Below are 12731 nucleotides of genomic sequence, written 5' to 3' on the forward strand. Positions count from 1 at the left end.
TGAGAGGTTGAGATTGAGATTGGGGAAGATGCTCCTCAGTGACTCTTCTTCAGGCATGGTGGCTGCCCTTCTCCCCTGAGGTAATGATAGAAGGTTCTGTGTAACTTGGGACAATGGAAAATTTTCACTGTCCATCTTTACTTCTGCTACCACAGTCCATCTCTAAGACCTGAGGGGAAACAGGCCTGGCCTTAGAGGGATACAGTCTTTGGTCTGGGTTTCAGTATGCCAGAGAAGTTCTCTTCCTTCCAGATTTCCAGATGTTTCTTATTATTTGATGGTGTTTCCTGAAATTCTGCAATATATTTTTAAATTTTTTCCTTTGTGAAGACTGTGCTTTTGAGTGTGAAGTGGCTAGTATTACGGCAAGTCTTAGAGTCACAGACAGTTTAGCAGATGATTAAAAACCAAAGGCTTGGGGGTAGAGGGTAATGCCAGAGCAGGGAAGTCTGGGTACCAGGCACTGGAGACCAGCTTCATCTGTCTGCTCAATTGTCCTCCTCTGGTCCTGGTGGAGCAGACTGAAAGTGAGGTAAAGCGTGCCACTCTGCTATCTGCCCCTGAGACCCTGCCATGCCAGGTGGGTTGTATATGCCCTGAACACACAGATGTGGAGACAGCTGGAGCTACCTGAGCAGATTTGTAGGGTGAGCCAGGAGGAAGGGAGAGAAGATGCAAAAGAGAGAAAATAACTAATGACTCAACAGTTGGGTACAGTCTGGAAAAAAAAAAATGGGATAAGAACATAGGTAGAGGGAATGGAATTGGCAGACCTGAAGGGAAATCTCGTCTCCACAGAAACTCTGAAGAAAAAGAATAAGAATATCGCTTGGACATTGGGGAGATTGGACCATAAGGAACTCTTTTTCTTTTGACTTGACCTCGGTAAAGTCAGGATATTTTACTGTCATCCTCTTTTCTTCATTGACCTCCTGAACTTTCTATTTGCTCCTGAGTAGACCTTGATGCTGTTGTGATTGGCAGCTTTGAAGGAGAATGACTGTTGTAGGGTAAATAAGGGGCTGAGCTCTACTTTGCAGCCGCTCACCATTGCCTTTCTGAATCCCCCGGAGTGTGGTATCCAATCAGGTGTTTAGATGACAGGGCTGGGGGTGAAGAGATTGCACAGTACACTAAGAACCAGTGAGCATGGTTCTGTCCTGTTCCAGTGGAGGGACTATTTTATATTTACCCGTGGAGGGTAAAAACAGCTTTGCTATACAGAACCTTTCGTGGTGAATGTATTGGACCCAGCAAATCTGACTTACATTGTCCCTTTTAGCATTGAGAAGATTTAGAAACCGGTATTTCAACCCTAAGGAAGTTCAGAAAGCAACAAGGTAATTTCTTATAAGACTTTACTCAGAAATAAAATTTATTTTTGTATTTTCATATTTACTCTAGTAGTGAGGCACTGGTAATTCCGGATAAAGTTGAATAAAGCACATGGACTGGTGTCTGTGACCTGTGCACCCCCGTCCAGTGGGTTTTTCTGTGTTCATTTACTTTGATTCCTTGAGCAGTTAGTGCTACTGAGGTGTGATGCACCCTCCTGCCTTTCTCTCATGCACTGTCTTTATCCTTTGCCTCCTCTTGAGATTTTTCCTTCTTTGCTTGCTTTTCTGACCTTTTCGGCTTCTTTCAGCTCCCTGGGTATGAGGTGAACCCCTGGCTGAGTTCCGGGACTCTTTGGGTTTCTCCTTTACCCTCAAGATTTGGATTTCAGTTCTGGGTGATTCCCCACACAGTGCTTTCTGGGGTCACTGTAGAGCTTTAGCTCAGCCCCTGATTTCTAACTGCCTGTGGGCTGTGTCTTCACAGGGAACCACACCCTACCCCAGTGGCCACCTGTTGCATGTTCCTGACATCCTCGCTCTGGTCATGGTAATGTCATTTTCCAAATGTCTATACCTGTGGCTTCAAAGCTTCGATTTCTCCACATGTAGTTTGATGGCCAAATCCCATGGACCTTGCCCATATTTATTTGTTTATTTTCGACAATGCTGGGGATCACACCCAGGGCACCTCTGAGTTACAACCCCAACCCTGATCTGTCCTTTAGATTGTTCTTTCCCTTTTTTTAATATTTATTTTTTAGCTGTAGGTGGATACAATGTCTTTATTTTATTTTTACGTGGTGCTGAGGATCGAACCCAGTGTCTCACGTATGCCAGGCGAGCGCGCTACCACTGAGCCACAATCCCAACCTTAGATTGTACTTTCCCAATCTGTACTTCCTTCCTGCCTTTGTTTACCCACCATCATCTCATACCTGCCCTACTGAGTGTCCTCTCAATTTCCTTGGCCCCAGTTTTTTCTTTAATATACTTTCTACTGCACTTTCAGAACTGTCACCTTTAAGATGCTGCCTTACTTAAACATCACGTTTATTTCTACTAAAACTTCTGTCTGAAGAAGTAGCTCCCAGGAGAAGTCTTCATGGCTGCCTGGAATAGAAAGTCCCCATTTCTTAGCTTGGCAACAAAAGCATTCTTGTTTTTCCGCTTCTTCCTCATCCCCGTCCGTGCTGTTCTCTGTTTACCTAATAATTATCTTGTGTGCCATTCCAGAGTCCACCTTGGTGTGCTGGTTAAGGTCCACCTCCCTGTCCTGCTGGGAGTGGGCCGTATTGGTCCTCTCCTATTTTTCCACTGAATGTTTCCATCACCACAAAGCATTCCTCAGTTGTCCCTGCTATTGGCAAGGGGTCACTCTTCTGGATTTTTGTAAGTTATTTTTTTTCCTAATTATATTATTACCTATTCTTTATTTATTGTTACTGAGGATTGAACCAGGGGCACTCAACCACTGAGCCGCATCCCCATCCCTTTTTTGTATTTTATTTAGAGACAGGGTCTCGCTGAGTTCCTTAGTGCCTTACTAAGTTGCCAAGGCTGGGTTTGAACTCAAGATACTCTTGCCTCAGCCTCCTGAGCCACTGGGATTATAGGTGTGTGCCTCCACAGCTGGCTATTTATTTATTTTGTACTGAGGATTGAACCCAGAGGTACTTTACCACTGAGCCACATCCCCAGCCCTTTTCATATTTTGCTTTGAGACTAGGTCTCATTAAGTTGTGAGGCTGGCCTTGAACTTGTCATCCTCATGCCTCAGCCTCACCAGTTGCTGAGATTACTGGTGTGTGCCACCACACCTGGGCCTGGTTATTACCTGTGTTTTATGTATAAGCTCTATCTTCCCTAGTAGCTGTAAACTGCTCCAGGGCAGGGTTGTGCCTTAAGACTTTAGACTAGTGTCTAGCACCTTCCTTTGCCACAAACTGAGGTCAGAGGTAGAAAGAATGTGATCTATGGTGAACTGAAAGGGATCGAGTGAGGAAAGCCCCTAAAAATTCCAGAGAACTTTTTCAAATCTCCTGATCATCCTGGGTCTCAGTTTTTGCTGGTCTGTGACCGATTAAGCCATGGGTCCTGTCCTGAACATAATGTCATGTGAATGACTCTGGTGATTGGGTTTAGAGACATTGCACTGCAGCCTCCCTCCTTCCCCAGGTGATGAGTAAGCAGGAGAGCAGAAGGGTCTACAGAAACAGTGTGTAAGTCAGCGCCTGCAGCACGTAGTTCACAACATACAGTGGGAAGGTTTCATAGCCGTAATCACAGAAAGGGACAAGACAGCTTTAAGAGAAAATAACGAAAAGCTGACAGCTGGAAACACAGCATTATATATTCTTAGGATTCTTTGGTTTGGGGCCTCTGACTACCTCCAAAATAAGATTAGCTGCCTCTTGACATTCCTTGGGATTTCCGCTTGAACTGGCAAATAATAGGCATTTAAAGGGTCCAAGGACCTTCCTGTTCTAGAAATCAAATGGACCCTCCCTTCCCATACCTCTCTCTGAATCTGGAAGATTCTGGATTGCCTGAAGTTCTTCAAGGGAACACCATGCTCCTCTTCCCTTGAGATTAGCTTTCCCTCCTTCACATCCCTCTTCCTCCACCTCAAGATGAGATTTCACTTTTTATGAGAAATTGCTTTTGGAAGAACGAATGTATCAATTTACCAATTTAAAACATACCTCAGTGGGTTGGGATCTCATTGTATTAAATCTCTGTTCAAGGACAAGGGCGTGGAAATGTGTTTTAACTGTCTTTGGAGCCCTGAAACCTAGAATCTGAGTTGTTGAGGAGAGTTTGAAATTCCGGCCAAATGTTATTTTCCTTCCATTGTTGATTAAATTCTCTACTAGTAAATCCTGTTTTATGACTAAATCTAAGTGTCTTTTCCACCACAACTCCCTTCTTTTTTGTTCCCCATCTTTCTCCTGGGAAATATTTTTGGCCAGGACTTTATCTCAAAGCCTTTATAACAAGATATCTTTCTAGCCCTCTGCAGAAAGGCTGGCTCCTTGGCCTCTGTGTCATGTGAAGCCCAGACTCCAGACATTATCTGATCTCCTTGGATGCTGATTATATTGTTGGTCCTTACTCCTGGACTTTTTTTTTTCCTTTCAAAGTGGCAGCTGCTGTGATTGAATAGGTTTTAAATTGTCTCAGTAGGAATTCTTTATGGTTTGAATCCCTTTGGATTTTCCATCATTTGGGGGAGGGGATAAATAACAGAAGAAACAGACATATGAGGCATTGTCACTTGTTACTGACACTGAGAAGCTGAAACCGAGAAGCCATACATCCCTAGGAGGGTTGCAGAGTGATAAAGTGCAGTTTCAAAATTCTTCCCTAGGAGTTTTGTGTTTTGTGCTGGATTCCAAACCAACTGTTATCTTAGTGGTACATGTCCTTAGTTGCTCCAAAGGTATTGTAGCAAGAGCTGAATTCTGTTGTGCTCACTGTTCTCTCTGACTAGTTGGATTGCTGATAGCTTGAGATTAATTTGAAATGTTCATTTGGATTAGGGAAAAAAAACCAAACAAACACCAGATGACTTGGAGAACACAAAAAAGAGGTTATAAGAGATTTCTTTGATTCACTCTTTGCTCCTCAAGATGGGGATAAACCTACATGGGAAAAAGTATTACTTTTTATGTGCTTTCCAGAAGGAGGCACTACCCAGATGGTTCACCCTAACAGATCTGTGTCATTTTGAACCCACACTGGCTTATCAATAACTTCTGTACACTTGTGGGCAGCACTGAAGATTGAATGACAATGGAGAAAATCAGATTTTATGACAAGTTTGTGGTCATGGTAGATTTTCTTTCCACATGTATTTAGACAGTGTCATGTTTATGAGAATATATAGACCAGGCATTTGGGGGACAGCAGGGCAGTGCAAGCCTGTTTTCCTAATTACTTTAGGGGGACATCTTTGCATTGGTTAGCTGTCTTCATGCCCAGCCACCAAGGTAGAAATCAGTACCTTTGCTTAGTGAAATTATTTCTCCAGTGGGAGAGAACTATGGGTTTGCACTAATTTTGTTCCTTTCCTTTTGGAGTCTGACATTTTATCTTTCAGACTAAGTAAATTCTCAATCACCAGAGATACTCGTAGTAGCCAAATGTTGTATTTGGAAATGTTATTTAAAGCTTTTTTTTTTTTAAAGCTGAGACCTCTAAAGTTTCATAATGTATCAGCTAAACCTCCAAGCACATGTTAAACACATTCTTGCTCCAATTCCAGAGATTATATCAAGTATTATATAATTGGAGTATTTCCTTCGTTTGCTGAAAGTCTATCTACCGGAGGATCAAAATATATTTGCTCTTACAGGTTTTAATCTTGTAAGTCTACTTGTAGATTACTTCACTGTATTTATTTTATATATTTCATGGAAACATAGGTGACCATTTCATGTGTTTTGAAATTATGAGAGTTGTGGAGGCCAACACTTGTATTCACATTACATAAGTAATTTGAGAGTAAGAAAAGCATGTTCCCATTTAGACATTTGTTTATTAGATAAGCCATGCCTATTAGAATCAGTCATTTAGATTTAGATAATTTTAATCTTTCTGTAGGTGCTTTCCAAAGAAATATGGTAACCAGATTTTTGTATGTTTACTTTGCTTGTACTGCAGAAGTGGAGCCTGTTGTCTGTTTACTGTTGGCCGTAATGGTGTTCCAACCCACTGCAGAACTTGAATGTGGGTCAGGCTATTTGTTGGGTGGGTCAGAGAGCCATGAGCAGACTGCCAAGGCCTTAGTTGCCAGACCGGGAATGAGTAACTTGGTTCAGGAGGCAAAGGGAGCCAGTAACCATTTTTAAACCGGAAAAAGGGCAAAAGCATTGGGTATGGCTAATACTTGTGAATTATTTTCCAGAAATCAAAAATTGGCTTTCTTGAGTATTCTGGAGCCATTGAAGTTTAACTGGTATGTGAGTTAATCATTTCTTTTAATAAAATAGTCTTTTCTTTACCATCCATTTATTTATATAGAAGGTTCATTCCAGAAAAGGGTTGGTGTAAATGCAGTAAAATCCTAGATCAGGTCAGCACCTGATACTATCCTATAAAAGGAACAAAAGAGCAAGAAAAACATGGTAATAGACCTGGGTTTTTGGAATATATTGATATGCAGAAGGTGTAGTTGCAAGTTTCAGAATTCATTAAACTAAAACAGGATATTTGGTTTAAACATGTTTTGGTCTAAACATGCATAAGTAACTAGTTAAAGAGGACTTTTCCCTACATGGTATCTCACTGCAAACTGGATCTGAATCTCAGCAGGGAGTGGAAGCTCTCATTATCACTGATTCCTGTAACCTGGTTTGATCACTTATCCTGGACTTCCCTGACCCCTTTTCCTTTTGAAAAAATCAACAGCTTCACTTTCTTAATTTTCCATAACACAGTTTTTATTCCTTTTGGTGAGAATGAAGAAAATGAATGGCTTTCTGAAATACCAAAGTGGGAAACACAATTCCCTCAAGTCTGGAGCCGTGTCAATCTGGTTTGTGGGCAAGTCATTCTCTGTTCACTGCCCTCCTCAAATGCAGTGGCCACAAAGAGCCTCAGCCAGGTCTGCTTGATACATGGAAGATCCCCCAGTGTCCTAGGCACCTCCTTCTCCTGCTACCATCTGAAATGGCATTAGTCTTAGGCAACTGCATCATTGAAGAGTCACTGAATGTGTAGGAAGCTCAGGTTCTTGGGATTTTTTAAAAATATATTTTTAGTTGTTAATGGGTCTTTTGTTTTATTTACCTATATGTGGTGCTGAGGATCGAACGAACCCAGGGCCTCACATATGCCAGGCAAGCGCCCTACCACTGAGCCATAACTCCAGCCCTCTTGGGATGTTTTTAAAAAATTCTTAATAATTAATTAATTCATGTCTTTTTCTATTTGTAATTTTTAAAAACCTGAATACAAAATTGAATTTTGTTACTAGTTAATTTTGTCTTTTATTTTATCTATCTGTTCATTCTCTGGCTGGGACCCTGGTTCTGTCAGCTCATATACTGGCCCTCCCTCCTAGAGTGGGATCATGGAGAAATCTGAGAAGCATACCACTGACTTACTTATGGAAGTTTTTTTTCTTTTTTTTTTGGGGGGGGGTGGTGTACAGAGGATTGAACTCAGGGGCACTCGAGCACTGAGCCATATCCCCAGCCCTAGTTTGTATTTTATTTAGAGACAGAGTCTCACTGAGTTGCTTAGTGCCTCACTTTTGCTGAGGCTGTCTTTGAATTCGCGATCTTCCTGCCTCAGCCTCCCAAGCCACTGGGATTAGGATGGAAGTTTTCTAATGTGCCACTGAAGGATTCTTTTCCAAGTTTAATCTCTCAGCCAGGCTATCTCTCTTCTGACACAGAGGAACTCAAATTATATTCTGGAAAATTTTGTTACCATCTTACTGAAATGCAAAATATTGTGGAAGAAGGAAGAACAGTCCTTGTATATTGGACTGTTACCAAAGGTGGCTGTGGTGAATGAGAGGATGAGGTTAACACCAGTTAGGGGTTATAGGCAATGACAAAAAGTAAGCATGTTTTATTAGAGAGAGAGTTTTCATTTTATACTGTGTTATTTGATTTGTTCTCTATGCTTTCCGCTGAAGGTGTTTTGGGTTGTCTGTTCCTACTTAACAGAATGTGACTCATCTGATTTAAGGCTCTGTGGGAGTAACTAGACTAATCAACAGGTGGGCTTTGGGGCTAACTGTTTTGTCAATCCACATGTCCATACAATAACTGAAAGTCTTTTATGTTTTTTCAGAGGAGACTTCTTCAAATCTCTTACTGTAGAGTTATCTGTCTCACAACATTTGGGAAAATGAGACTTTGGAGTAATGAGTTTGGCCTTGATTTCGATGTAGTTTGCCCCCAGGGGCTAATGTGTTGGAGGCTTGGTCTTCAGTATGCCATTGCTGAAGTGGGGGGAGCTCATAGGAGCTTATTGGGTCATTGAGTGTGTGCCCTCTGTGAGCATTAAGGTAGTTCTTCTGGGACCCTGAGTTAATTCTCATTGGAGTGTTGGCTCTACAAGAACAAATATGGCCATTCCTTGGCCTCTTTTGGGCTTCCTGTCGGGCAATATGATCTTTCTCTACTTCCCCACCCCCCGCCCCATAAGCGCCTCCATTCATGATGCCATTGCTGGGAAATCCTAACCACAGCTGAGCTGATAGCAGTTATGTGCTGTCAGTGTCAAGAACTTTGAGCTAAATAAACCTCTTTTCTTTTTAAGTACCCAGCTTCTGGTATTTTGTTATAATAACAGAAAACCATCTAATACAAATATACATTCAGAGTGTATATTTTTATTTAATACTATTTCCCGTTCTAAGCCTTTGGTGCCTGATTTCTGTGGTTGACAACCTTCCTTGTCCAGGTAAGTACCTGTTCAGGGAAGGTGGTGAAGGTGAGAAGACACTAGTCCTATACCTATGAAGGGTTAAGGCAAAGACCTGGGAGCTTAATAGCTCTCTATACTCTTAACACTTTCCCAGTTTTCAATCTCAGGTCTTACCCCTGTCTTCTGTGGTACACAATTTCCCTAAATCTGAGCCTCTAATTTATGAGAGCAAGTTAATTTTCTTAGTATCTCCTCTGCAGGTTCTTTTATAAAGAGCACCAATTCTTGTGCTCTAAGTCAAATTACTCCCCCTTTTAGTTTATTTTGTGAATAAGAGTTGAGGAAGTTAAATCAGGCATATTTCTATTTTGCCTTCCCAAAATTTGTTGAAATAACGTTTCTGCTATCTTCAGTCCTATTCTCTTGTCCTAATCTATTTCTTTAATTTTTTTTTTCCTTTGTCAACATCTTAGTGGCTCTTAGAAAGGAGATGTGAGTAATGTGTGGTCATCTGCTCCGTTTAATCAGAATTCTACCACACTCTAGAGAAAAGACCACAAGTTTGTTGAGTTTCTATATAGTTATGTTGATGTGCCATATAGCTCAGACCCTATTATTACTCTGAAACTAAAGCGATTTCTAAATGCCACATGGATAGGACTATTTCTGATCCAACTACACAGAGCACCCAAAAGAGATGGCAGTGTCTTGGTACTGGTGTGCAGGAGTCTACATAATGTCCTGGAGGAGCTGTGTTGTGGGTGGGACAAGGGTGTACTTTCTTCCAACTCTGCTCTAAGTCAAATTACTCCCCCCCCCTCTATTTTATTATTTTTTGAATAAGGATCTATCTCTGAGGTCCTCCTAGGATTAACATTCTGCGATTCTTGGGGTAGAGAGTAAAGAAGAGGACAGGTTGTTCAAAAGCCTTGTATGTCTTACTCCAGGGTTTTTATCTGGACCTGAAGACTCTCAAACCTGTAAAAGCTGAAATCCCAGTTCTCAGCACTTCCGGTCCTGAGGCTTTGGTTCCTGGAGCACAGATTCTGGTCATCTCTAATGCAGTCTCCCATCTGCTCTTGTGTAGCAACAGTAAGGGCTAGAAGTCTAGAAGCCTTTGATGTATAGACTCTCTAAGGAATGGAAATGTGATATCTGAGCAATCTCCATTAAAACCATTCCCACTGATGTATTAAACAAGCCAGATTAGAGAAGCGAGTGGGTTCAGTGTAGTTTAGCTACATAAACTAGAGAGTGGAAATCATGGATCATGTGATATTCTTACATCCCATTGACTTGAAAAGATCAGGATATATTTAGTCCCGTAGCCTTATAAATAGACTATACATCTGTCATAGGCGGGTTGGTTTAACATGGTCTGAGTTCTAGGTTTATTTCAGTTGAAAGTTGAGAAACCTTTTCAAAAACAAACCAGATTAGCTCAGGAGTCACTTTTTCCTGACTCGATCCTGAGGTCGGGGTGTTATATTCAGGCCTTTTTTGTTCCCCATCTGTTAATTGGACCAAGTTCTTAACCTCAACCAACCAGTCTCTGTGCAGGGTCGGGGAGGGAATTATGACCATCCTTTTGAGGCAGTACCCCTATGCAGCCACACAGAGGGGAGCAGAGCTCTTTCCAAAAGGAGTGGAGGAGAGGGGAGGTAACCGGCTTCCACCTGCTTCACAGCCTCATGTGGAGATTCAATTTGCAGAATAGGAGACCAGAAAGGAGCAGGAATTTGGACTTTAAAAACAGTCAGCAAGGAGCTATTGGAGGAATGATACAATAAATGACCAGATAAGATTTGTGTCTGAAAGTTCAATTTGACTTCTTCTATGTAGAGAATCCATCACCTGCATAGAGTTGGAAATAGATCTGGTAGTGATCAGAAACTTGACAAGACCTGGTGCAGGACCAGAAAATCTGCCTCCTGCCATGTCTGGGATTCCAGGAGTGGCCAATTCACCATGGGAAATCTGACAAATGAGAAAAATGTACATGACAACTGAGTGTATATACCATGATTGACTAAAAGAAGCACCCCAGACTTGGCCTCCATCCACACAAGCCATTTTCCACTGAAGTGTTTGCCACAAATATGCTGCATTTTGACATATGGGACTTGGAGACTTCATCCCCATGTGACTTTGCCTGCTGAGGTCCTTCCTCCATTGTGACAGACCTGTAGTTGACTCCCTGGGATCATAGTCCCAGGAATCCATGCACCGGGCTCCAGCAGGTGTGTGAGTCAAAGCCCTTGAATGTCTGAGAAGGTTCAGTCCACCTCCCAGGTTAAGATGGGCCTGAACTAAAAGAAACTGAGAACTCTGCCATGTTGCGGGTTCCCTCTGGAGGAAGGAAGTAGCCCTGCTTCTGCTTTCAGCTCCTATTCTGGGATTCCAAAATCCCATTATCCAATCTAATATTTGAAAAAGATCCACAGAATCATGGTATGTTTCCATGACAGATTTATTCCTGGGGCTATGCCAGTTGGAACATGGAACATGTTTTTATAAAGAGATCTTATTATCAATATGGTAACAAACAGTGCTCATATTATAATTGCTTAAGCTAATGGTCTCTATAAAGTTCTCCATTTAAAAAAAAATAGAATGAAGTATGAGCTTTCATAGCTTGTACGTGAAATTTTCATATATTTACAAATTAAATTCTTTTAGTATTCTATTCATGTTTTATATCCCATAAAATGAAACAAACTAGATGTTAAAGAACAAGGTGGAAAATAAAAACATAGATGAATATTCTTTTCATACCTCAATGAATTGCCACATTATCTTTGAAACTTTTGTTTTTAAACGATGTGGATTAAATAAATGTTACAGAATAAATTGGAAACACCCACTTCCCTCCCCTGCATTACTTTTACAATTTCTTTTAAGTTCTAAACAACCATTTTATAAAAGTCAGAAACTAAACATTGTTAAAACCTTGAGACAGTTAGTTCCCCTCCACCCACACACCCCCATATTGTGTCACCTCCTCACTCAGAGCAAACAGTGCTGTGGAGCAGCTATGGTCTGCGCAGTCCCCACACCATGGGGCTGTGGGAGGACAAGCCTAGCTAACCTCCAGGCTCTATGTCTGTACTTTGAACTCAGCATTAACAGTGTTTGTTTTTGAATTTAAATAAACAACAGCAAAACCTTAAAGACGGGGAAAAATCTGTAAGCAAGATTTGGCTTAGCTTACCGCTGGAGTTTTTTGTTGTTTATTTAACAGCTTTAATAAAGAGTTGTTTTTTTTTTTTTTTAAAGACTAAAATGCAGGAGTTGGTTTCTCAGATGTTTATCATATTTAACTGTCAGACAGAAAATAGGAAAAAAGACTAGAATGAAATATACAAAATGCTAACAATTAGTAGTGGATATTTATTTTGTTGGTAGTTTTTTTCTCTTCATTTCCCAGTTTTCAGTGATATCATCCCTTTATTTACAAAACAACAAAAAAAATGTTTTCCCCAAATATCACTGCTGTTCTTAAATGTGCCAGAAGCTCATCAGCCTATTTAACAAAGTCTACATCCATAGGCAGCAAAAGACATTGAAACACAGGTTGGCATTTTACTACGTTTCGTATTCAAAACTGCCCTGGTGCCCTCTCTCCAGAACTTCATAATTCATGAAGAGCCTACTTCCCTCTCTGAGTTTAAGTAACTGGAAGGTTGAGTGTGTGTTGCCCGTGCCATGTGGGAAAGCCAAATAGAGCCGCATACCCCATGTCTGCCTGAAAAGCCTAACAGTCTGAAATACTTGAACTCTCCATTATTCAAGGAGGAAAAACCCCACAAAGCACATTTCCTTCCTCTGCTTCCATGTCCCTACTTCAGATTTTCCCTCCCTGAATCACTCAAATCATACTCGTTCATGAAAATTACTTTTCTGCTGTTTGTGAAAAGTAATTCAATTCTGATTTTCAGGCATGAGACGACCCTGATGGATTTTCACTGCTCCTGCCTTAGAAAAAATTAAATTACTGGCAATATACATCAA

At 41.1% G+C, this 12731-nt stretch overlaps 1 protein-coding gene across 5 annotated transcripts in view; it reads left to right on the forward strand.

The window, feature by feature from the left end:
• Nucleotides 1–12731, forward strand: part of Mcc (MCC regulator of WNT signaling pathway) — a 466079-nt gene that overhangs the window by 242985 nt on the left and 210363 nt on the right. The gene's annotated exons all lie outside the window — the stretch shown is intronic.

Source organism: Marmota monax, unplaced genomic scaffold, assembly GCF_021218885.2.
Source record: "Marmota monax isolate L192 unplaced genomic scaffold, Marmota_monax_Labrador192_F-V1.1 WCK01_AAM20220418_F8-fsc00097, whole genome shotgun sequence".
In the NCBI taxonomy this organism is placed as follows: domain Eukaryota; kingdom Metazoa; phylum Chordata; class Mammalia; order Rodentia; family Sciuridae; genus Marmota; species Marmota monax.